Source organism: Heterocephalus glaber, unplaced genomic scaffold, assembly GCF_053883595.1.
Source record: "Heterocephalus glaber isolate CG9 unplaced genomic scaffold, H.glaber_assembly_v1.0 deba00000122, whole genome shotgun sequence".
NCBI lineage: Eukaryota > Metazoa > Chordata > Mammalia > Rodentia > Bathyergidae > Heterocephalus > Heterocephalus glaber.
In genome coordinates, this window is record NW_028258138.1 from 57,659,592 (window position 1) to 57,687,388 (window position 27,797).

At 36.3% G+C, this 27,797-nt stretch overlaps 1 long non-coding RNA gene and 1 pseudogene across 2 annotated transcripts in view; both read left to right on the top strand.

The window, feature by feature from the left end:
• The first annotated feature begins 2,009 nt into the window (after nt 1-2,009).
• Nucleotides 2,010-27,797, top strand: part of LOC147830446 (uncharacterized) — a 106,570-nt gene continuing 80,782 nt past the window's right edge. For both annotated transcript variants that reach the window (XR_015452661.1, XR_015452659.1), the window contains exon 1: nt 2,010-7,615. This is a non-coding gene — a long non-coding RNA (uncharacterized LOC147830446). The remainder of the gene's footprint in view (nt 7,616-27,797) is intronic.
• On the top strand, nt 23,248-26,993 carry LOC147830447 (acidic leucine-rich nuclear phosphoprotein 32 family member E pseudogene; annotated as a pseudogene).

Sequence of the window (27,797 nt, forward strand, 5' to 3'; positions counted from 1 at the left end):
TGTTATGGAAGGAAAAGACAGTGGAATATCATCAGATAGCTGAGGCTGTAGACCGGGGTGCGCAAACCATGGGCTATAGGCCAAATCCACCAAATTCATTTGACTCTCTATTGTGAAGGGCTATTTTCAAGCTACAACTGCAGGGTTGAATTGTTGGCACAGAAACCATATGGCCCACAAAGTCAAAGATATTTACAATCTGACCTCTTACAAAAAAAGAAATTTTGCCTGGCTCTTTCATAGGCAATTAAACCAAAATAAACAAAAGTATTATGCTAGAACAAGGAGTTTCAGTGCTTTGTTTCACAAAAGCGTATCCCTGGGTATATCTAGGAGGACCAGAATATAAACCAGGTGCACCATAGTTGTGGGGTGGAGTGATGACTCTCACCCATTGCAGCATTTCCTGGAATAGCTGGGAGAGGACTATAGCTGGGATCCCTGGAGATTCAGGATCTACCTGATCGACCTGTTCTCAGCCAAGTCTTGATGGAAGGGCTTCATGTACCTGGCAGTATGGACACCTGATGGCCTAGAAGCTGGCCTTCTTTCCTGTGTTTAGGATGAAGGAAATAAAAGTCAGTCACCAAAGATTCGCTCCTTCTATCATGAGTACACCTTCTTCCTTCTAGCTATGGCAGTAATAACATTTGTAGAAATAAAGACATAAAGTAACTATACCATCCATAAAACTTTAGGAAGTCCTGATGAGAATAGCAAGCACAGTATCCTGCCAACATTAAGAGCTCAAATATTTGTAAATAAGTGAAATGTATCACACAGATACACCTGCTTGTATGTTTCATCACCAAAGGCCCCTAGGCTGGCCTCACCAGACTATCAGTTTGGCAGCAGAGGAGTTGCTTGAGCTACAGAGTTTGTGCGTTATCAAGACTCTGCCTTTTCCTGTGGGTCTCTTTCCTCTGACTTTCTTGGTCCCTTCAATTTCCTGGATCCTGCCTTAAGGGAGTGCTTCACTATCTGTGGAACTAATGGTTTACGTGGACACGGGACACTGAACCATGTCTTGCCCTCAGGCAATATTTTCTTGAGATCTGTGATTTATCTGGCTTATCCTTGATTTCTTGGAATGTTATGCTTGTGCTTATTTTTCCCTGGTGTTCTATTCAATTTCCACTTAGACTTGAAGTCAGGTTAAAATATCAGATTAAACCAAAGCATCTGACACAATCTTCACTCAACCACAGTGGGAAAGATCTGGGATGGTACTTGTGATATTCTACAAAATATGCTCATCTTTCCTTTCTGGATGTTCCTATTTTAGTTACTGTGAATCATTAACTAATTTAGGAAGAGCTCACCCCTTCTTTTTTCCAGCTCCTTCACAGCTCAAGCTCTCTTCAGTTTTTTCTTCCCTTAACCTCAGCTGTTTGGATCTCTGGCTTCCTTTGCACTAAGATTGTTATAATTGGTGAACTGCTCCATGACATTCAGATGTACCTGTCGAGACACAGACTCTCTGAGGATTCATTTTTCCTTAGCTGGGTTTATTTATAGGAACAGGTTTGACGTTACCTGAAGTTAGTTTTTTTTTTAACTGCACAAGGAGAAATTCATTTTTGTTCCTCATGAAAGGAAGTAGGACAAACATCAAGGCCCAATGTTTCTGCCCTTCATCAAAAAAATTCTTTGAGACATTGACTCAGAGCTTCTTCAGTAGACCAGAATTCCTCTCCACAGTCAGTTCTATGAAGGAAAATGCCCATGAGTGAGAACAAGGATAATTCAAAGCACACAGAGGGCCAAATTTTGCTTGACATCCTCATTAAATACTGACCCCATGTGAGTTTGGGCTGCAAATGGGCTTCAGAGAAAGAAACCAGTACAATGGAACATGATAACAGGTATTTTGCTGCTGCTACTGCTTTTTAATTGTTTAACAAACACATTGATAGCAAGTTACCAGTTGAACCTCAGACTCAAATGACTTTCATTGATGATTATGGCTTTGACTTAAAGGAAAAGATCAGATAAATAATAATAACAATCTTAATCCTATGTACTCATAGTCATGCCTTTGATCTATAGAGTGTGAAGTGCTTTATGAACATCAGCGTACTGGTTTTCTTTACACCTTCTGCGACATGTAGGAGCTGATTTTATTCCCTCACTTCCTGAGTAGCTAAGAAGTGAAAAGTCTGCAGTCATCATCTTGTTATGATGAAGCTAAGGAAAAATCCAATCTGTGAGTGCTGTCTGCTTCAGTTTCCTGATTATTAAGATTCAGCTGTTTGAAAAGGGATTCAATAAGCAGCTTAGCTCTTGGCTCTGCCCTCCCTAAACAAACAGCTGCAGGTATAGGCATGAGTATGTAAAAATGTCCTTCTGACCTGGCATTAACTTTAATATACAGCAAATAGTGTTTAGTCCTTTTTTCATGGTTCAGCATTATCAATCAGTTTCTTGAATTCTGAGGAAAGATAGTTGACACAAGGAGACCCAGACAATATACACAGTCCTTATACACATCCTTTTGTTTTGTTTTGTTTGGCTATGTGTTATCTTGATTCTCATGAGAGTAGAAGCTGCTTGAATATAAAAAAAAATCATAAAAACTGGTAGTAACTTGGTAGATACTCCTTTATATTAATAGCTGTGCATTTTAAAAGAAGATTCTAGTGCAGAACTAGATTAAGTTTCTTTGATAAGATTCCAAAAGGGATCATAAAAGCAGCTAACACAATGATTTCTGTTCATTCAAGGATTCTGAAGTACTTGTATGTAATTGTTGTTCATCAAAATGATGTCAAACCATTTCTTCTTCTCACTGAAAGCTTTCTTTTAAGTTCTGCTTTAGCTTCCACAAGTTCAAGCTGGAAATGAAGAATCTTGCTTTTATTATGTTTTAAACCATTCCAAAATAAATAAAACTATTAAATACAATCTCATTTTGGAGAAGAGTTTTTTTTTTTTCTTGAAATATCTGTCACTGATACAGCTCTCTTTAGAGTTGCTGGGAGAGATCTAGGTTCATATCAGTTCCCTAAAGATTGGAACAAGTTGAAAGACAAGTGACCTCTTTCATCTGTGGATTCACTTGCAGCTTTGAGATTCTTAGGTCTTTCAGCTGTAGTTCAAGAACTAGAATTTTAAAGCGTTTTTAAATAGAACATTTCAGTCATGTCTGTGACTATATGTAAATGCTTGCATTTATTACTCTTGACTTTTTCTAACATATCCATTCTTTGGGATAAATTGATGAAAGTATCAAAGCTAGAACAAGGAAGGCTATGACTCCTACCTGGAACCTTTGATTCTGGACATCACAGAGGGATAGAAGAATAGTTGAATGTGTTCAAAGAACAAGCAACAGCATGGTGTCCAAATATTGTCATATGAATAACAAATAAAGGAATCTAGGATATCCTTGACTTGAGATGAGCCATTATAACTTTAATTAGTACTATTACTGCATAGGGATTGATTTGACAGTTAGGGAGCTGCCTTGAGCTTCTGAGCATTTAAGTATAGGTCAGGGAATTACTGTCAGGGATATGTTGAGGGGAATTCAATTTTAAAAGTATAAGTCTGATGAAATTTTAAAAGCCTACTCCAGAGATAAAATGTATATAAAAGAAGAAATGTAAAAACACTTGGAGGAACTGGTGATATAGAAGAACATGAGATTGATGCAATCTACTGGTTAGTGAACTCTGGACAGTTCTCAGAACAGAAGTAATTGTTTATAGCCTTTTCTGAAGAGTACTTAATACATACCTCTAAGGGTCAAAAGTAAAACAGACCAGTAACTTTAAAAAAAATAAGAAAGATTTGTGAATGTTAAGGCCTCCTTTTCTGTTCTTTCAACACTATCTTTGATATAAAAGAAAATAAATGAAAAAGAAATGATTGGATAGCAATTTTCTCAAGGGGAGAAACTGTCATCTCTAACCCTCTAGAATGCACCAAGAAAGCGAGTTTTAACAGAAGGTGACCTGGGATAATTTTACTTTTATGGCACAAAAGGCTCACCCTGGAGAAGAAATAACCTAACATCACAAATACGTGGCCAAGTAGATGAAGTGCTTTTGATGAAGCTGAAGATACAATTTATGAAAGGGCTAATAGAATATATTGCCATCTAGTGGTACTAAATGGTTTGGGTACTGCAGCCTTAATGTCATTCTTACCTGTGGTGCCTATTATATTGTGATCATAGAAGTGTGACTGTGTGGTGGCTCTTGGTGTTACCAGAAGGCAGAGGTTCCTTTTTCCCCAGTGAGGGAGATCTTTCCTCCCTGGTAATCATGTTTTTGTTCCATTGTCACCTGGGCTTCAGTCATCTTTTCCTCAACTAGTGTAACGTTTTCCATTTCAGTGAAGTTCCTGGTCCCTTCTAACCTGGTTTTTCAGACTAGAAATCTGTTCTGGCGATTAGGGAAAGTTATATTAGTAAAAGTACCCATGATGTCAAGCATATCAGATTGTGCCTAGAAACCCACTGGGATTAGGCTCATGCAGACCTTGTTAACCTGAAGGCAGGGCCACCACTAGCCTACTGGGACCTCTATTAGAATTAGAAAAAGGCATCCATTTTTTATGTTGCCATCTTCCAGAATACTGTCTCAATCAGTGAGGATGGTGCTTCTTGGAGTCTTGTATGCCATGCCGGACAGGATGTATACCTTTCCATGATGGTTCTGCTTGTTAGATTCATGCCAGTTTCTACCTGGGGGTGCTCTCTGACACAACCCTAAGATTCCTTTACTTCCAGTGCATGTGCTTAATTGCCAACAGCAGGGGCTGCCATGATCCCAGATACCATACAACATTGAGACAAGAATTTAAAGCATACAGTAACGGTTTAAGTAAAGTACGAATTTTTAAGAATTACCAAAACAAATACTTGGATAAGAATTCCCATGTGAACTATAATCTTGCTCTGCTAAATTCTTTCTTAAAGAGGGGTTCCTCAGAGTAAAGGGAGAGCACATTTTTCTCAATTCCTCACTGAACCCAGAATCACTCACAGAACTCTTGAAATAAGTTCAAGGCTCAAGCCACATCCCAGACCAGGAGGGGTCCCCAGACCAGTGACATGGACCTCAACAAGGAAATTGCTAAAAATGCAAATTTACAGGCTCTATCCCTGACCTACTGAATCAGGAACTCTGGGGTGGGCAGTGTTCAGATCACCCTTCTTGATGTAGGGCATATGATATAGAACCTCTAAGTAATACAAATAATATTAGGGAAATATTATAACTCCCAACCTGCTAGATGTCCACTATGCCAAGTCTGTGTTATTTAAAATCAAAGAATGAGCCGAGGATTTAGCTCAGTGACACTGTGCCTGCCTCACAAGTGCAAGGTCCTGAGTTCGATCCCCAGTAACAACAACAAAAAAATTCTACCACGATAAAATCAAACAACAAATTCTAGGAACAAAGAAGGTTAAGAATCCAAGGATTTATTGAGAGAAAGATAGCTTCTGTCTTAGGGATGCAGAAGGGGGACTGGAAAATGGGATGCCCACAGAACCTGCTTCTCAAGGGAGTTTTATAGAGCAAAACCCCTAGGTGATGTGGGCATAAGGTGAGACAAAACTATAGTCAACTAATAAGTTACAAGTATGGCCACTTAGATATTATTGATCCAATGGAAAAATCACAAGGCAGGCATGAGGTGGGACAAAACTATAGTTAACCAATAAGATTATAAGTACAGTTGCTTAGGTAACATTGACTAAATGGGGATCAAATGGGGAAGCAAGTCAGGTAGGAAGAATACATGGAAGGAACAAGGATTTTCTGGGATGGAATGGGCAAAGGAGGTTTTGGTCCCTCACCCAAGATGATTGATGCCTATTTAGAATATCAATCACTGCTGCTCATCCCTTGGGGAAGTATGTTGGTGTAGTCAATTCTCTTTGTCTCAAAGTCTGCCCTTCAAGGAATGCACCTCCAGCCACAGCTGTGTTGTGTTCTTATCTTCTGCATTGACTTCTTTGAGGGCCCAGCCCTGTCTGACTGTCTATAATATTTTCAGCTTAGATGTCTACAATATTCTAACACCTCTCCTATGCTGGTCAGTGACTTGATCAAGGACTATGTGGGTCAGCAGAGAAAGCAAGTTTAATTTATGCCTCTAATTGTAACATATGTGCTTTCAGGGCATCTCAGGGCTTTTATGCATATCCCTTTTGGTGCTGGTGTAAATTACAGCCACTTTGAAGGACTGCTTGGCAGTATATCATAATTTTTAAATTTGTTCCTTTAACACAGTAATTTCATTTCTAGGATTCTATCATACGGATATATTTTCACAAATGCACAATATATGCATGTGAATGTATAATATAGAAGTATTTATAACTGTGAATATCAGATCTAAAATGAATAAAGTCTAATTCAATAAGTTTTGATCATCCTTATTATGAAACACTGTATGGCTTTTTAAAATATTTCTTCAATATTATTATGGCTTTTTAAAAGCATGAGGCAGGATAGGTATGCAAAGAACCACAAGATACATGGCAAGGTAGCATAGCTCAGTAGTTAAGTGTATGCTGGATCCAACTGGTCGACTCAGATCCCAGATCTGCTACTTACTGATATTCTACTTAACCTTATGTGGCCCAATATAATCTTGATTTTACATATGAAACTAACACTAAGACCTTTCTGAGGGTTAAACAATGAATAATCATGCATAGAACAGCTCCTAGGATAAATCACGGGCTACAAAAATTTCTTAAATTATAAAATATACTTATAAATGAAAAATAAAAGGTGAAGAACAATGTATAACTTGGATGAAGGATACATATATGAATATACACATGGAAAATCTTGGTAAGGCTATGAATATCACAAAAAATTTTTTTTTGTTTTTTTTGAGACAGGTTCACTATGTAGCCCAGGCTGGCTTGAACTTACAGCAATCCTCCTTCCTCAGCCTCCCAAATGCTTGAATCATAGGTGTGCACCACTGTGCCCAGCTCAAAAATTTTTCTTAAGAATGGCTTCCTTTGTAGTACAGTATAGAACTGAATTTGAAGGTGTGTAACCAGTTTTGCTTTTAGAATTAATTCAATACAAATAACACCTGTAGTTAAGAAATTTTACAAATGAATTAAAATTTGAAAAGTTCAAACATGAATGGGAATGGGACAGGGAAAGTAAAAGTGCTGAGGCTCAGAATGCTTACTCACAAAGCCAGGGCTCCTCACAAAGCCAGGGCTCCTCCCAAGCCCCCGGCTCTTGCTCAAGCTGTGAGCCCAGCTGAGAGTACCTTGGAGACTCTTGTTCTCCCTCCTCAGTGTCTCCTGGCCCTTAGTGCTCTCTTCATAGGCATGCTTCAGCTTGAGGACATCAGTGCTGAGAGCCATGCCTCCTCCTGAGAGGCCTGGGACTCCTTGTTCTTCTGCTTCCAATCGGCAAAGGCCTTGTCAGAGTGCTGCAGTTTCTGATCCAGTGCAGCTGCTGCTGAGCGGGCCTTCCCAAGGTCAGACAGGGTGGCCCCAACTTCAAGCTGCAGCTGGTGCCTGGCCCTCTCCAGGGAGGCATTCCTGGCAATGGCCACCTGAGTGGCTTTTCAGCAGTCTCCTGCAACCTAATGGCCAGCTTCTTCCTGAGAAGGGCAGACCCAAAGGGTGAGTGAAGCACCATATCTCCGAGAGCTCATCAGGTCTGTCCTGGGTTAATGACAGTAGTTTAATACAAATAGGGTGGCCTCTGTGGTTGGCTTAATAGTATCCGGCACAGTCAGCTCACAATAGCTCCAGAAACCAGCTGTCTGATCACCTCCAGCCTCTGGCTCCTGTGCACACGTGGATTTTACTTAAGTTTTGCCAACCTGGACTTGGAAATGAAGATCTCTTTTAATTCCCGTAAATATTTGTTTATCTGAAAAGTTCAATAAGTTATAGATCTTATTGACAATTTCATAAGAAGTGATAAAAGTAAGATTTTTCCAACATCTCATCAGCAGTAAGATATTTAAACTCTTTAGGAATATTTAGCCTCCAAACAACTCCTTCACTGTATTGCTTTCAAAGAACTCTCTTGTGCACTCCTGCCCATTCTCCCACTTATCATGTGGCTCCTGAACATAACAACACTTTTTTCTTTCTGAATATCTTCTCAACATCAGCTACTCTCTTCAGATTTTTATCCATCCTAGATCCACCCACTAACATGCCCACTTAACAGATCCTCTTTCTCTTAGGGGGTCTTCCTGTGTTCTTCCAGAATCCTCTGCTATGGAGTGGTTTTTAAAAAGAGCTTCCTCTGTCACTCCCACAATATAACACTCATAGGAATTTTAAGGGATGAAATGCATTCTCTTACATCGCCTGCAGGGTTACTGGCTAATAATTACTCCTTTTAAATGAAGGGAACAGTACTTATTAACACTTTTCTTGCTGTACAGTTATTAAACTGAAAATTGGCCTAAGGAATTGATATGCACCATGTAACTAATCTGTATGAATACAGTATTCTTGAGAAGAACAAAATCAATAGAACGTATATTTAATTATAAAAGGGAATTTACAAGATTGGCTTACATGATCAGAGGCCGAATAGTTCCACAATGGTTACCTGCAGGCTGCATTGCTGAGGAAGACAGTAGCTGCTTAGTCCAAGAAGCTGGAAGCCTCAGAACAAGGAAGACAAATGATGCAGCTCTAGTCTGAGGCTGGTGGCTTAGAAGCTCCTTGGAGAGTTACTGGTATGTCTAACTCAAAGGTTTAAGAAGTTAGAATCTGATATCTGAGTGCAGTCAAACACAGGCACACAGACAGACACACAGACAGACAGACACACACACACACACACAAAACTTGTGCTCGAAAAGGATCCAGCACTTGTGAGTTCCCCCTTTCTTCTGCATTTTGTTACATCTGGGCTCCCATGCATTGGTCGGCACCACCCTCATTCAATGTGGGTCTTCTCCATTCTCCATTCCTACGGTGTCAGTCATCTCTGGAAATACCCTCCAAGACACATGCAGAAGTATACTTTATCAAGTTTTTAGGCATCTCTCAAGCTGACAATCAAGATTAACGATCACTTTGCAGCTTACAACAATTGGTGGAATTTTGCAAATTCCAATCTGAGCTCAGTGCCTAGGAAGGCTCTGGAATCAAACACCAATTCTATTCACTGGCTTTCTAACCTTATCACTTCATTCTTTTGCCTCATTCTTCCTAAGATGAGACTATTATTTTACTGAAGATAAAATAAGAATCTTGTGAAAGAATTATTTGCATTGTGACTACTTTAGAGATGCTTAATTCAGGCTAGGCAATAGGAGTTTTACCTTGGTGACCAATCGTGATGGTTTACCCAGGACTCAGAGTTTTCACTAGGACATGAGACTTTCCTTGCTGAAAATTGAAGTTCCAGGACAAATCAGACAAACATGTCACCTTCATTTTACTGGTAATTTTGTTCTATATTTAATACCAGCTATCTATTTTGCTCCTTAACTTGCTAACTGCAAGCAACTACTTAGTTGCCTAGCATTTATGTAAGGAAATGTGACAAATTAAAAAGCCAAATTCTCATCCTCTGAGAACCTAGAACTCAATAGCCATAATTGGGTCTCAGATGAGCTTGATTCTGTTAACCTCACTCATTCTATGAACCCCAGCCTGGAGCTCAAAGTTAGCCAACCTTCTGCTTTCCAATTTGACCAAAATAGAATCATACCTATTTTGTAGCTGCCCAATTCACTGAGGTGATTTAGAAGAACATGATACAGACACAATTTTATTCATTTGATGTTCATATAATTTTAAAGCAAAAAAGGTCTTCAGATATTACCATGTTTGGTCATTATTTTTCTTTAGTTGTCACATACTATAGAGCTGGTTCCATTAAATCTATGTGGTCATAAAGCTGTTCACATTTTTTCTGTCTTTTCTACCACCCAAAAAGAAACCATTAGACCGAATGACAGGTAAACACTTGCACTTGAAATCTTTTATCATTGAGAAGGAAAAAATTCTTAGTTAAGAAGCAAATGACATATTGAGATATAAAGAGTGGTCTCAGTTCAAAACCCCACTTTTCTGTGGTCAGAGTATTTTTAAAAAACATTTACTGAAGATAATTTTAGTATCTGTCATTCCAAAACCCTTTTTTAAATTACTGTGGATACAGAGATAGATCACTTGGTACTGCTTCTGGGATAGAACACAGCAGCCATTCTGTAGCTACACAACAATGCTGTTTGAAGATTTAGGTGAAGAACTGAAAAAAAAACACCCCATTATTTCTGGTTGAAGCTAAAGAGAAATGTATTGATCTGTCCTGGGTCTTTGACAAGCCAGAAAGCCAAGTTCAACTTTTTTTGAGTAAAACTTTAATGATTATAAGCTGGGGTTAGTTTGACACTCTCTCTCAAATATACACAGTCCTTCGACCTCTAAACAAAGTGTTTTAGTATTGCACCCTTATATGGAATTCTTCCTTCAGCTAGGTTACAAATTTTTATACTTCTGATGTAGAAAAGAAAAAAATAAAGATGGGTAAAAAGTAAACAAGGAAAATTATAACTTTAAAAAATGTACTTTTAAGAACTTTCGGGGCACAGTTGATGTTACTCTAGGCTATCCATATTGGCATTTCCTTGATTAATTTTGGGCTTCTTTGCTTCCAGATCCAAAATTCCTCAAAAATACTTTAAGTCCATAATTTGGCTTAGCCGAGAAAGCAAAGAACAGGAGCCTGATCTTAAGATAAGGGAAAAGACTGAGAGAATTCAAAGAATACTTACATTATTCATCTTTAAAAAATATAGGTTCACGGGCCAGGGATTTAGCTCAGTGGTTTTGCCGCCTGCTGTGCAAGCGCAAGGACCAGAGTTTGATCCCTGGTACCAAAAAAAAAAAAAAAAAATATATATATATATATATATACACACACACACACACACACACACACACACACACATGTATATATATGTTCACAGATGTAAAATAGGCCACTACCCTTCTGGGAGGTGGGCCATGTTTTCCATACATTTCTACTCCCTCAAGAAAAACATAAATGTTTCCAGTTCCAGGGAATAGCATGCTTCTCTCTTCAGGGCCCACACTGTATTTCTTTGAGTATATCCCTTAAAATTCTTCCTAATCCCTTTATTCCTCTAACTGGTTCTGAAGGTTCTTTTTCTGTGACAGGAGTCAGTGAACCTGCAACTTATTCTACAGGTAGAGTGGTTTAGGTTCCTTATCTCCACTTTGGGAACCTCCATGGATCCTGCCTGGTGACAATTTCTGAGAAGAATTTTTAAAACCTTTTCACAGCATTGCCTATGAAATTAATATTCTGACAATAGGGGTGTCTTGGGGATGATTTCTTTTTAAAGTAACTTTTGTCCTACGAGGCATGATGACAGAAGCTAAACGTTTCCAACTGTCCTCTACCTCTTCAAAGACTACTTATAATCTATAGGTCATATGGAGGAGAAACAATGATTTTGTTGGATACATGTATATACAGGCACACAATTATTTTGAAAGTAGGATTTTCAATGACAGCTCAGTTTTCAAACCATTGCTCAAAGTAACATATTCTGTATCTTCACACTTGCCTTTTGCCCCTACACAGAACTTCTTTCTTCCCAGGACCTTTTCATCATCCCAATCACCTTGTTTTACACCATTTTTAGACTCTAATATATGCTTTTTGCCAGCAGTGATTGTTTTAGCTTTGGTCTTGCTCTTGTCCATGCACTACTCATCAATGAAGGATTTGTTAAATGCATACCATGAGATCTTGGAGACACAGGTATTATTCTCCTTTATATGACTAATGCTAGGTTAAAGGTAGCCTTGATCTATTCACTTGCCATCCTCTAAGACTTCTGTTATCCAGATGGAACCATGTTCAAATTTCATTTTCCATGGCACCACTTCAGCATTGCCTTTGGATAAGGCCAGGTGCGTTATCAGCTTTGACTTCTTGGTCTTCCCCATACTGGTCACATAGAAGATCACATTCATAATTGGCTAACTAGAAGTCATGGTCCAGCACATTGTGAGACTACATGAGACATTTTATAAAAGTTACCATCACCATTGACAACAAAATGCTTGGCAGTGATGCAAGTGTTTTAGATAGTTAACAACATTCAACAATTCAGCAATTAAAGATTAGCCTAAACCTACTAAGATAATACCAGGAAGAGAGTTTGGGATAAAAGAGAAAAGATAGAAAATATCCAACTTCCCATTAAAACAAGGAAATAAGTTCTATTTAGCAAAAGGGAATAGCTTGACTATGTGGGTTTTCAGTAATAGACCGGCCTAGAGTTCTAGAAATAGTGGAGAACACAGAGGTAGCAAGGAGAAAATTCACTATCATCTAACCAATAAGATTAATGTTTAGTAATATAGGACTCAGATTTTGTTTGAACCAGAAAGATCCATTGAAAATTAGTTTAGCCTTTTTCATTCTATTGATGAGGAAAATAATTTTTACTTCCTGTGTAAATCACAGAAAACTTTACTATTTAAAACTATGTTGCTCTCAGTTTACAATAGCTAAAGCTTGCAAACAGCCTCACTGCCCCTCAACTGAAACTGGATAAAGAAGATGTGGTTTTTTTTATAAAATGGAGTGCTACTCAGCCATAAAGAATGAGAAACTAGAGCCATTTATAGCTAAATGGATGCATATTGAGGCCATACTCTTAAGTGAAATAAATAGGACACACATGTGTAAATACCAAAAAGTTTCTCTAGTGTGAGAAACTGAAAGTGTAAGTAAGGATTATAAGCATTAATAATGAATAATTGATACTTTGAAATAGGAAACGGTCTAAAGAGGTAGGAGTGGTGGGAGGGGAAGGGGAAAGGAAAGAAGGGAAAGGAAAAATTATGAGAAAAGAAAAAAATGGAAAGTCTATATAAATAGGGAAGGGTGGAGGGGGTGAAGGGCACACAGGTAATGGGGAAAAAAAATAAAAAGCAGGATACATCATGTACAGGTACAAGCACCAAATGATAAATGTAAATGTATTGTATACCTAAAATGTACCAATAAGAGAATTTAAGGAAAAAAAATTATTCTGCTCAATAGAAATTTCTATAATGATGAAACTGTTCTATATGCAACATTGTCCAAGATGGTAACCTTGAGACACATGCGTCTAGTGAATACTCCAACTGTGCCCATTACACCATGTGCTCAAACTCAGTCTTCTATTTTATTGTTTTTAACAAATATACATTTAAATTTGGCAACTACCTGTAGTATAGTAGAGGTGCCTATCATTACTGAATAATACAGCCGAGTTTAATGAACACTTCTATCACTTAAATGGCAGTCTAACTGACCAGCATCATTCCCAGGAGAGAACCTCATGGTGTAGGAGAACCAGAGCCACAGCCAGTCATGAGTTCCTTTACACAAATTAGAAAAAAGCATCATCTTAGGCAGCTGCAGCTCTGAAGGCACAAGGCTTAGTTAATGGCAGTCTCAGACATCTCCCTCCATCAGACAGTGAATGAACAACAGTACAAAATGAATCTGAGAGAGACACAAGCTTTGGAATTAGATAAACTTGGATTTAAATTGTGACCTTTCTTTCTTGAATATACTTTTATTGAGTACCTGTTCTACACATTAGTGCTATAGAAGTAGAGCAAACACAGTCTCTGCCCAAGGACTCCCCCCAAAATAAGAGCAATATACAAACATGTAAACAAATTAATAAAATTTCTAATAATAGAAAAAAACAGATTGGCATAATGTAAAATGTTTGGTTCCTTATCACTCCCCCAAACCTCAGGGAAATGCCTGGAAGCAATGGGAATAGCAGTTATAATAGTCCCAAGGCAGGAATGATAAAGCCATATACAAAAAACAGACAGAAGGCCAAGGCAACTGGAGGGCAGTAAACAAGAGAAGCAGATGTGCAAGGCAAGGCCACAGAGGGAGGCTGGAGCTGGATCAAGGGGTCCATGTAGGCCAACTGGAAGCTACTGGGAAGGCAGCCAGAGCAAGATTCTAAAATATAAATCAAGTCACTTCACTATCTGTGTGAATTCCTTCACAGTATGTCAATGGCTGCATGACCTTGGACAAGTTACTTGTCTTCTCAGAACCTTGATTTCTTCATGTGTAAAGAGAATTCTATTGCTTCACACAACTACAGTACTATGAAGAATGAAATAACATGAGAGAAGCATCTAGTACAATGTCTGATGCATAAACAATGATAACAGTTTGAAAACTTATATATTATAGGAAATAAGGAGGCTCACAGTAATACAGTACTATAATATTTATTTTTATTTTTTAATGTTAATATAACTTTAATAATACTAATGTAGCTTTTAAGAATTCCTTTTCATTTTTATTTTATTATTTTTTTATTCATTGGTACATTTTATTGGTAAATTTTAGGTATACAATACATTTACATTTCTCACTGGGAACTTGTACCTGTACATGATGCATCTTGGTTCTTATTTTTTCCCCATTTCCAGCCCTCCCTTCACCCCCTCCACCCTTCCCTATTTACAAAGTAGTATAATATTTAAAAACACTCAAATACTTCTGTCAGAGTTTATGCCTTTTTCTGAGCAAGTGAAATACTTTGGGATCTTAGTAGCAAGACATGTTAAATATGAACTAAGAATGGGCCTTAAATAACATGGCTCAAGGAATTCATCTCTCTTTTTTCGGGGGGAGAAAGTGTTTCATGTACCAACTCCCCACAAGGAATGTAGACATTATATACTACACACAGGTAGTGATAATATAAAATATGATCAACACACAAAAAATTGATCTCTCATGTTAATAATTATGCTTTCACCCCAAAAGAGTGACTTTTATAGGAGTCACCTACTAATAACATTATATATCTCATAGGAAGAAATTACTAATTTATATAATTTATTGATGACTTAAATGTAATATTGAGCTATCCTGGCACCATTTATTTTACTTTAGGGTTCTATTTTCCACTTATTGGTGAGCTATTCAGAATCAAATACATGGAGCTTTCTGACCTTCTGTTCAGGTAACAGTGTGGAATGGAACCTTACTGTGCTTGTTCTAAATCTGACACTATAGAAGTGATCTGAAACACTAAGGAAGATCTTTCAGTTATCAGAGTTCTTCTGGCACATACAAGATCTAATGTGGGTTTTCTTCCATTACATCTAGGGCACATTTCCTTCTTTCACAGGAGAATATATTGAGGCTGACCCACCAAGCATTACTCTTTTTAAACACACCATTAAATTACTGGTGAGAAATAATAGATGCATTACTTTGCTCTCCCCTTCTAGCTACCCACTCAGTTCACTCAAGTTACTGAGTGAAGTTGCTCTTTTCCCTGGTAAGTTGATTTATCAGAGTCTCCTTTTCTTTCAGTCTTTTTAGGACCTTGGTACAGAAAGATTCCACAAAGTAAGTTAATTATAGTCTTAATCAGCAATTGCCTCCTTCACTTGACTTACTGACTTTAAGGACACCAAAAAAACGACTCCTAGACACATATTTTGTATTTTTTAGAAAGAGTCAGAGAATCCTTTTATCAACAAAACCATGACAATTTGTCTTTTCAGGACTCATAAGAGCTCTAAAAAATGGTTTTTAGTTGTAAATATGAGTAAAATCATCTATCTTTCTGTCTATCTATCTATCCATCCATTCATCCCCGATTGCTTTGGTGTCAGATAAACTATTTTGCCATTTTTAAGCTCAGCCTTCTACAAAGTCTCAAGACATGGGCCAAATTCATTGCTAGTGTAAGAAGGATAAGCTCTAGCCCAATTTTCAATAGAATGCTTCTTTCTTTTTTTTTTTTTTAGAATGCTTATTTCTATCTGTAACCTCATCAGCCTTGTCTTTGCTATCCGCATCCCTGTCAGCATTTTGGTCTTCAGACCCCTCACCAGAATCAGCCATTAAACTCCAATTACCACATTCTTCTTCAGATTTTTCTAAACTCCTCCTGCAAATATTTTCCAAAGGTTCTTCTACATTGTCAGCTATACAGTAACAGTGAAGAATCTACTCCTTATACCAATTTTCTGTGCTGGTCAGATTTTTGTTACCTTAAGAAATAGCTGAGGGGCTGGGGATTTAGCTCAGTGGTGCCACTACCTGCCTCACAAGTGCAAGGTCCTGAGTTTGATCCCTGGTACCAAAAAACAAAACAAAACAAAAAAATCCCCGAGACCCTGAGAGAATAAATTTATAAAGGGAAAATGTTTACTTTGGCTCATGGTTTTAGAGGATCCAGTAGAACCTCAGTTGGCTAATTGCTTTGGAGGAGGCAATATATTCTGGTGGGCTCATGCAGCAGAGCAAAATTACCCCTCTTATGGCAGGAAGTAAAAAAGAAGAGAAAGATACTGAGGTCTCACAACTCCCTTCAAGGCTGTGCCCCCAATACCGCAAGACCTCCCAATAGGCCTCATTTCTCAGGGTTTCCATCACCTTACAATAGTGTTAAGCTAAGGACCAACTCTTTAAAACCCTTTAAAAGCCTTTAAAATGGGTCTATGGGAGACATTCCAGACACAAACTGCAGCAGATAACAATATAATAAAAGGTTGTTAATAAAATTAAATAGTGTGAACATATTTAATTCCAACGGCTAAATAAGTAAGAAAAATAGTCATTAAATGGAAAAAGTCTATCACAAGAGGAGGAAATTCTATTTTTGTCTACCTCCTTGGTTAAATTATTTCATTAAGTATAGGACGGAAATTCCATGGTTATTACAAATAGTATTAAAAAACAGGCCATTCATGGAAAAAAGTAGTTAATTCTATTGTATAATTAATGTAATGCTAAAAGCACTTTTTAAAAAACTTTTACTTTTATCCTTATTGGTATCAGTAAGATCTAAAGCTCTCAACATAGCTAGGCACAGTGGCACATGCTTGTAATCCCAGCACCAAGGGAGGCTGAGACAGGGGGATCACAAGTTTGAGTCCCACCTGTACAACTTCGCAAGGCCCTGTCTCTAAAACATAAAAAAATAATAAAAAGGATTAGATATATATCTCAGCAGCAGATACCTCCTGGTTTGATCCCCAATACCAATCAATCATTCAATAAAGCAAGCCTGTATTCAACATTGCGAGGATCTGTTTGGGTGAAAGCTGCATTTCCTCAACTTTTGGTCTTAATTATTGAAGACCCTAAAGAGATTTTTATGTTGATTTTTCATTAGTAGGTAATGTACTAGGAATTAAAACAGAAATTTAAAATATGGACTGAGGACAGAAGTGGAGTAAGATGCAAATGAATAAAATCTTCCAATAATAGTTTCCACAAATCCCAATATGAACAGCTACCTACATGCCAAACTACCTGCACAGAAGCTAAGAAGCCAGGAAAGCTAGGTGAGCCATGGTGCCTGGTCTTATTTTACTAATAAAAAAAGATATGCTGGAAAAGGCAGAAAGGAAAAAGATATTCATGTCATCTTTCTTCTAACTCCATGTAGCTTGGAGATCAATGCTGCCTACTTACGGGAGGGAGAAGGAATTAGTACAGGTCTTAGATTTGAAACAGTGTCAGGCATGCCACAGTAAGACCAATGCTGGACAGAGCCCCATAACCCCTGCCCTGGACCTTTACCCACACACTGAGCTACTGCAAATTTACTAACCAGGTTGCCTGGGTACTATTGCCACATCTCTTCCAACCTTAGGCAGCAGAAGGAGGGGAAAGACTCCACTTAGGAGGGAGCAGGTCATGAAAAGTAGAACAGGGTTTTTTCTTGGAGTTCATTCCCAGGCATACTGTGGTAAGACCCAGTGTCAGGCAGAAAGCAGAGTTTATGCTCAGGACAGCGTTTGTAAGTGGAACCTCTCTCTATACCTGCCACAGTGTTAGGTGGAGATCTGCATGCCAGTGGGACAGACTTGAATTTTGGCCTACATCATTGCCAGCCTTGGAGTGTTCCTAGGACATCTTCTTCCCTAGAGTATGGAGGTTCCTGCAGCTGAGTCTCAACTCAGGTGTTCACCTGCAGGAGACCAGCTTGAACCACACTGAGCAGGCTTTAGATATTGTTGATTTGGCTTATGAATTTGGCTATTGATTAAGAATACGAGTCACTCCAAGGCCTGTGCATTGCTAATTGACCTTTTGGCTATTGTTTGGAGATAAACTTCCCTATGCCAATGGTCACAATTGAGACCTCAATGATCAATGAAGTTGTGATGTCTCTATAGCATAGAAATGCTGAAGATGAGGAATTATGACTCTGTGCAACCACTCTCTAAGATCAGATGTTAGCTAGAAATGCAAGTGGCTTGTTAGCTATGACTGGCAAGATAATACAAGTGTTTTGTTAACTGTGACCTTCACAAGTTTACATAGTTATTCCCTTTTTCCAAGCCTGGCTCATTAAGTTCATTAGTACTCTTATTCCCTACATTTGCCTTCATGCCTCCTTGCTATGTTGTATAATCATAAATACTGACTAATCCAGTGGTCTTGGTCTTAGCCATGACAGAACTAAGATCAGGTGGTCTTTAGCCAGGAGGGAGCTAAAGATCAACTCTCTGGCCCCCAAGTAATAAACTATGTTTCATTTTTCTTTATTCCTTGTTCTTTGTATGTATTCTTTCATCCCCTGTGGTTGCCTCATCAGATGACTCAGCCTTCCCCAGTAGCTGGTAAGGCTATTGACCCAACAACTGGTTCAGCTATCAGCCGTGACACTAACCAGCTTAGTGTTAGCCTTGGGGCCTATGGACTATCTGCATCACCCATCCTCCAACCTCAGGCACTACAGTAATCTCCAGGTCGGTGCTCAGAGACAGTTTCTTGATCTGCCTCAGCACCAGGGTGACCACTCAGTGGCAGGGAATTCTGTTTCAGCCTGCATCATACCCAGCTGTGAGGTGGCCCTTGGCACATCCCTTAGAACACTGTGAAGGTCCTTGCAGCTGTGAGAATTAGGGACTGACTTTGTGAACATTTCTCCAACCTCAGGGAGCAAAGCTCCATTTGCTGAGGTAAGAACAGGATAGTAAGAACAGGATTTTGACTTAAAACTTGGTGGTAGGATAGCAAAGCTAACAGTGAGAAGGCCCTAATCACCACCACAGCAGACTTCTCAGCAGAAATCTTTTAGGCCAGGAGTCAAGAGCATAAGATTTTCTCAGGCCTGAAGAATGCCAACTAAGAATGTGTGCCTGGCAAGGGTATTCTTTAGAAATAAATGAGATATAAAGACATTCTTAGACAAATAAAAGGTGAGAGAATGTGTCTTTACCAGACCTGTGCTATAAGAAATACTAAATAGATTTTTTAATCAGAATGACTTGGATGTTAGTAAGAAAGAAGAAAGGATCAGGAGGTATAAAACTCACTGGTAAGAGTAACTACATTCATACAATTCAGAATATTCTAATATTGTAAACATAGTGCATAAGTCACTCATACCTTTAGAATGAAGAGTAAAATACAAAACAATTAAAATAACTACATTAATATATTAAGAGATAGGCAGCACAGACAAATGTAAAATGAGGCATAAAAATTCAAAATGTGGGGTGGAATACAATGCAGGTGTAGAAGATTTTGTAAAAATATACTTCTGTCTTCTTAAATCTTTACAATCATGTTATATTGCTTTCATTTCAAAATAGCTTATTATACTGAAAAAGCAATTTTTGTAATTCTCATGGAGACCACAAAACATAAATCTATAATATACAAAATGAAAATAATAAGCAAAGAATGAAAACACATTACTAGAGTAAAGCACTTAACCACAAAGGAAGATTGTAAGAGAGGGATAAATAAAGGAACTAGAAAAATTTTAGAAAAGAAGTTACAAAATGACCATATTAAGTCCAACCTATTTATAATTAAGTGTGAATAGACTAACTTCTCCAATTTACAGATACAGAATAACTAATTAAAGGCGGGGAAAAGGACCTGATCACAAAGACAAAAAAGAGGAAAAAAAAAAAAAGCTCCACCTCATTTCAATATAAAGACATCTAAAAGAAAGCAAGAATAGGCATCCTTGCATCAGATAAACTAGATATCAGATAAACTAGATTTAAATCTAAAGTAGTAAAAAGAGATAAGGAAGGTCTTTATATAATTACAAATGGGTCAATTAATCAAGTAAATGTTTATGCACCTAACATCAGGACACATAAATATGTAAAGAAAATATTAGACCTGAAGGGAAATTCAAACTCTAGTAGGGTACTTTAACATCCCAATTTCAGCAGTGGACTGATCATTTGGACAAAATATCATCAAGGAAATAGCAGTATTAAATTGCTCCTAGACCAAATGAGCCTAAAAGACATCTACAGAATAGTCAATCCCGTAACTACAGAACACACATTCTTCTCAACAGCTCATAGAATATTCTCCAGTATAAATCAGATTGTAAGTCACAAAACAAGTCTCAACAAATTTTAAAAAGTTGAAATCATGAGTGTATTTTCTGACCACAATGCAATATAACTAGGAAGCAATAACAAGGAAACCTGGAAACTATTCAAATACACAAAATTTAAACAACTTACTTTTGAACAATCAATAGATAAACAATCAAGAATTTAATAAATTTTAAAGTTAAAACAGATGAAAATTGATTCACAATACACCAAAATCAATAGGCTACAGTAAAAATAGCATTAAGAGTACTGAGAGGGACATTTAAAACAAATGTCAGCATCAAAAAAAATCCCCAGAAAGATATCAAATAAACAAATTTTCATTGAATTTCAAAGACCTATGAAAACAAGAAAAAAATTACCCAAACTTAGAAGAAAAGAAATAATAAAGATCAAAAAAAATAAATGAAATAGGGACTAAAGAGAGTATTCGAAAGAGCCCATTCTTTGAAAAGATAATCAAAATTTCCAACTCCTGGCTAGACAAACTAAGACAAAAGTAAATCAGATCAATGATGTAAAGGAAGGTGTTACAACTGATATCACAGAAATATAAATAATCATTAGAGATTATTATGAACAACTATATGCCAACAAATTTGATAACCTAAAAGAAACAGAAAAATGAATGGACAATATCTTATAAAGATTGAACTCTGAATAAATAGAAAACCTGAGAAGACCAACAGTAAACAAGATTGAACCAGTGATAAAAATTCTCCCCTCAAAGAAAAACCCAGGACTAGATGTCTTCACTTCTGAGTTCTGCCAAACATCTAATGCAAGACAAATCCTAATCCTCCTTAAATTATTCCAAAAACATAAAGAGGAGGAAAGTATTCCAAAATTATTCTATAAGGTCAGAATGACTATGATATCCAAATCAGATAAGGACACTACACAAAAGAAAGATATAGGCAAATATTGTTGATAAACATAGATGAAGAAATCCTCAAAATAATACTAGCAAACTGAATCTAATGCCCATGAAAAAGATTATTCGTTGTGATCAGGTGGGATTTATTCCATTAATGCAAGAATTCAAATACACAAATAAACATAATACAGAATATCAAAAGAATGAAGGACAAAAACAGTATGATGATTTTAATAGATGCAGAAAAGGGCTGGATTTAGCTCAGTGGTTCCACCACCTGCCCCACAAGCCAAGGACCCGAGTTTGATCCCCGGTACCAAAAGGAAAAAAAAAATAGATGCAGAAAAGACATTTTGATAAAATTCAATATCTTTCATGCAGAAAAAATTGGAAGAAATTAGGTATAGAAAGAATATTCTTCAACATAATAAAATCAATGCATAAGCCAATAGCTACCATTATATCAAATAAACGAAGGCTAAAATATTTCTACTATCTATCTCTAAGATCTGTGACAAAATATGCATGGCTATGTTCACTACTTTTATTCAGTACTGTACAGGAGTTCCTAACTAGAGCAATCAGGGAAGAGAAAGATTATTAATTTTATAAACAAATTCAATAAGGTTGCAGGATACAAAATCAACATACAAAAATCCATAGTTTTGTTATATGCCAATAAATTGTATGAAACAGAAATTAAAGTCTCATTTCTAATAGCATAATAAATACATAAAGCTTAGGACTATGTTTAACAACAGAGGTGAAAATCTCTATAATGAAAACTGTAAAACACCGATGAAAGAAACTGAAGAAGACAAAAAAGTGGAAAGACATTCCAAGTTCATCAATTAGTAGAATACTGCTAAAATATCTATACTACACAAAGTGATCTACAGATTCAATTCATTACCTATCAAAATATCAATTTTATTCTTCATAGATCTATAAAACATTCCTAAAATTTACAGGGAACTACAAAAACTCAAAATACCCAAAACCATCTTAAGCAAAAAGAACAAAACAGGGGATATTATATTACCTGACTCCAAAACATACTACAAAGTTGTAGCAATCAAAACAGCATAGTATTGGCATAAAAGCAGACTCATAGACCTATGAGACAAAACAGAAAGCCAGGAAATAAACCCACACATCTGTATCAACTGATATTTGACACAAGTGTTAAGAACACACAGTAGAGAAATGACAGTCTTTTCAATAAATAGTGCTGGGGATGTTAAGTAACTACATGGAGAAGAACAAAACTAGACACCTATCTCTCACCAGTTACACAATTTAACCCAAGATAGATTAAAAAGTTAAATGTAAATCCTAAAATGACTTGAAGAAAACATAGGGGGGAATGCTTTAGGACATTTGGATGGGCAGAGGTTTTTTGGGGGGTTTTTTGGGAAAGACTTCAGAAGCACAGAAAACAAAAGAAAAGAAAGGAGATTACGTTATACTAAAAAGCTTTGCACAGCAGAGAGAGCAATCAACATTGTGAAGAGACAATCTAAAGAATGGGAGAAGATATTTGCAAACTACATCTAACAAATGTTTAAGGAACTGGAAAACTGAAGTATAAATACAATTATCTTGATTTTAAAAAATGGGCAATGTACCTAAATAGATATTACTCAATAGAAAACATATAAGTGTCAACAGGTTTATGAAAAATGCTCATCACTAATCATCAGGAAATACAGATAAAAACCACAAGACATAGCTCCTCTCCTACGAATGGTTCTTTAGGGGCTGGGGATTTAGCTCAGTGGTTTCGCTGCCTGCTGTGCAAGCATGAGGACCTGAGTTTGATCCCTGGTACCAAACCAAACCAAACCAAACCAAACAAAAAACATTTAAAGGACCAGGGATTTAGCTCAGTGGTTCTGCTGCCTGCCTCGCAAGTGCAAGGTCCTGAGTTCTGCCCCAGTTCCAAAAAAACAAAGAAAAAAAAATGGGGATAACAAATTTTGGTGAAGGCATGGAGAAAAAGATCTTGCACACTATTGGTGGGAATGTAAATTAGTACAGCTATTATGAAAAGCAGTGTAAAGGCTTCTGAAAAATTTTAAAAAAGAAATACCACATATCTAGCTGTCCTACTCCTGAGTACATAGTCCAGGGAAATAAAATTACAATGTTAAAGGGGACATCAGCATTCATATATTTACTGCAACAATATACATAATAGCCAAAAATGGAAACAACTGAAATATCCATCAACTAATCAATGAATAAAAAGAATATGGTACATATATACCATAGAATACTATTCAGACATAAAAAGGATGAAATCCTGTAATTTGCAATGACATGGATATAGCTGCTGATTATTATGTTAAGTGAAATAATCTAAGCAGAGAGATAAGTACCACACAACACTCTTACATGGAATATAAAATAATTCATCACATACAGGTTGAAAGGAGTGGTTATTAGAGGCTAGGGAGAGTTGGGGGGATGAGGAAGATGGGGACAGGTTAATAAATGTGTACTAAATAATAGGTAGGTAGGAATGAGAAATTGTATGCTATTGCCCACTAGAATAACTATAAATAACAGCAGTGTACTGTATACTTCAGAAAACTACAAGAATGGATTTTAAATGTTTTCACCACACAGAAATGATAAATGCTTGAGGAGATAGATATGATTCATATATATATACACACACACACATATATATCTTACATTGTATCTTACTGATATGTACAATTTTTATGACCATGTATCAATTAAAATTTAAATAAATGTCATCTTACAGGTTTTATTTGTCCCTTCATAAATATATTTCATATTAAAATAGGAAAGAAAATCAATCAACAAAAATGAGTACAATAGCATTTATTCAAGAACAAATTCCAAATGACTTCTATGCATATAGAATATAAAATGACCATTCTCTTTAAGTATGTCTTCTATATAATACTTAGAATAAATTATCGGATAGAAATTGCTTATTCAAGGGCTCTTCTCATAATGTGCTTCAGTTATTAAACATTGTTCAGTTAGTTCTTGTTAACTTCCCTAAATGTCAAGGGAGAAACTGAAGGTCTGAATGGTACACTTAAAAACTAGAGTTTCTGAGTATGGTTAACATGGAACTAAGTTCACTGGCTAGGCTTCCCGACTTACATAAACTTCAAAAGTGGGAACTTGTTGACAGTATAAATTCTGGATTCTTGGAATTTTCGGCAGGGAAATGTTCAAACCTAACCTTCCCCAAAATGAGCAGAACAAAATCATAGATCTCAGCTTAATAAATTTGAAAAATCTTGACTTATTCAACTGTGAAATCACAAACCTGGGGGATTATACAGAAAGTATTTTTGCACAGCTGCAGCAAATCACACACTTATGTGTATTTGCTAAGGATGATAAAGAAGAACCAAACTCTGAAGGGGGGTGGTAGAAGAAGTGAGATAAGCAGGAAGATGAAGCTGGTCTACTTGAAGGACATCTGGAGGAGGAGGGGAGGAGAGAGAGGAGAAGGAGAAGGAGAAAGAGGAGGAGGAGGAGACAATGCAGATTTTTAAAAAAAGCTCAGATCTAGACAGGGAGAAAAGGAAGTGCACCTCTTACAATCAAAGAAGAAATTCAGGATGAAGATGATGACTATACAAATGGAGGAGGAGAAGGAGGAAGAAGAAGATGGTCTTTGGAAGGGAAGAGAAAGAAAGATGCTGAATATGATGGAGAGAAGATGATCATTAGATCTTAGATTACACTTAGATCAGATTCTGGGTTCTTAGGTATGCAAGAGTAATCACATCTTTGTTTCTTCAGGTACAATAGCTATCCCTATAGAAAATGTGATTTTTACAGTACATATATAACACCCTGAATATGACCTACTAATTTATGCATGATCATATTCTATGTAGAGAAATATTTCTAGTGACCATTACTGTGAAATTCTCTAGCAATTCACTTAGAATTTTCATTTTTCTATCTCAAGCTCACTGCAATAGTCATTTTTCAGGCCATAATTAAAACATGATCACTTTTACACAGGAATCGTTTAGTGCACTTCATCCCTAAGGATTTAAAGTTATTTATAAATTAATTAAAACTACCATCAGTAGTAATATGAATTGACAATAATCTCTTGACTAAGTTGATTATTTTTTAGAGGTGATCCAGAGATCTTTAGTTTGAGGGCAACAGCTTCTGTTTTGGCTAAGAGTATTTGTCATACGAATAACTTGGAAAATATAAGCAGAAAAGCAAAGGTTCTCTTCAGCAACAGTTTCTGGATTTGTGGCCCAGTATTATTCTGGATTTTGTGGTGACTGACGAGATTTTATTTTAGTGAACGTTTTCTTCAGGTTTCATCCAAAGGTTTCTTATTTTGTTTAGTTGAAAATGTGTATTCTCTTCTCTCTTAACAATTTCTTTATAATCAATTTCCCTTCTTGTTTCATTTTTTCTTCTATCCCAACAGAAAGCTGGGTCCCATGTGGATACCAAGGAAAATCTTACTCATATTTCAATCACATTGTTACAGCTGTCTGGATTTTAAACAAGCAAAGTAGAGGAAATTGAGTATTTTCTGAGACATAAAAAGCACTGCTGATACAGTTCTGTGCAACAAGATCTGACTAGTGTAAATCTTTCTTGGTTGACAACATGTAAGTCTGCATTAGCAACATGAAGAAGCTTTGGAAGTAGCATTAAGTGCTCTTCAAAAGTCAGAACAATTGCCTGCTGATAATGAGATGTTAAGTCAAGGTTTTTAACTTGGCTTCCCAAATGATTTAGATACCAACTCTGAAAAGTGTAATTTTCTCAGTAGAATCTTTAATTATTCTTCCTATAATTTTAAAGCATTATCCAACATAACACTTAACTGAAACACACTAGGCAGTTGTAAAATAATTTGAAACTAAATATTAAGATTAATTTCCAAATGAATCTTTGTCTATTACAAATACAAAAATTTTTCAGATTAAATACTTTCTTACATGGCTACTAAATAAAATATAATGAACAGGCAAGGATATCATCTCTTTTTTCATGAAGGCTTCATGCTTAAGGCAATTATGTTTGAAATCTAAGCTATCTAAAACTTGTTCCCTTTGTTTTGAATATTTGTAAGTTTTTAAAATGATGGTGTCAGCAAATTAATTGAAATTATGTTTCTATACTGAGACACATTTAAATTACCAACTATAGTACTGCCATTGCTTCTTTTTAGTTCAAAATCTATGACTTGGCATTTTAAAGTAAAAATTATAAAATTAATTGTGGAGAAACTAAAAAGTTGCAAAACTGACTGAAATAAAACACTTGGGATAAATTTAATGGAAAGACTGGAATCTCAAAAAAACTAAAAATTTATTCTACTAATTTTAACAGTTGAAATGCCCTGCTTCAGGTTCTAAGAATTCTCCTTCTACACTATGCCAGATTATAAAATATTTATTTTTAAATGAAATGTATATATTGATTTTATTAACAATTATCCTTTTGTGCAAACAGAATTGAGTTCTTTGGTTTGGAAAAAACAACTTCAAGCTTCCAGATAACATTTGAAACTTAATTTTGTCAGTGGTATTTTCATGCAAATAAGAGTGAGTTTTATATTTTGAATAAATTTCTGGTCCTATTTTAATGCCTTTGTATAATAGTAATTACATAGAGTATAAGTTCTTCAAGAATATTTCCTTAAACTTTGAAGTTAATATTTTTGTACAACTGTTTTGAGCAAAGCCATGAAAGTGTTGAAAACCAAAAAGGAAATTTTAAAAAACTATTTTCACAATATTCTTTTTTCTGTATAAAAATAAAATATGTGTTAACTAACTTTTTAAAACAACAAACAACTGATATGTTGACAGGTTAATATAAAACAAATTTTTTTAGGAAAAAAGCTAAAGTTTCTAAAACCTCCCAAATTTGTTTCATTTGGCTTGATATTGTTTAACACTTTTTAAAAATCTCAGACTTAATAAAGGGCATACTGTCATATGTGCTTCTGAATTCAATCTATTGTAATATATTGCTTTGTTTGAAGTACATAAAGAAAATTCAGCCTGTCACAAGTAAATAGTTGGAAAAGGGAAATGTAGTTAATATTACACAAAAAGTCAACAAACGGAAGTTTCTTAAAGGTTAGTTGCAGTATGTAATCAAATCATATCTATAAGCATTTTTCACTTCTACATCAACTTTCATTGTTCTACTTAAAACTTTAAATGAATTTTTTCCCAGACATAATTTTATAAAATCATGAAGGGATGATCTGAAAAATATGTACTCAGTGAATTATGCAGATTTTCTAAATGTTGACATGCCTCATATATAAAAAAAGGGGAAAAAAACAAGCTGTGTTTTTTCCTACTCTCATTCATGCAACACTTATACACCAGATACATGTGTGGGTTTCCCTAGACACCAAGCAATACACCAGACAGCATCAGCTGGGTGTCCTACAATTTAATTCAGTTTTGACCCTGCCTTGACATAGCATCAGATTTCTCCAGTGAAGGGGTCAGACCCACAAGGCTGAACTTACTTCAGAAGCACATC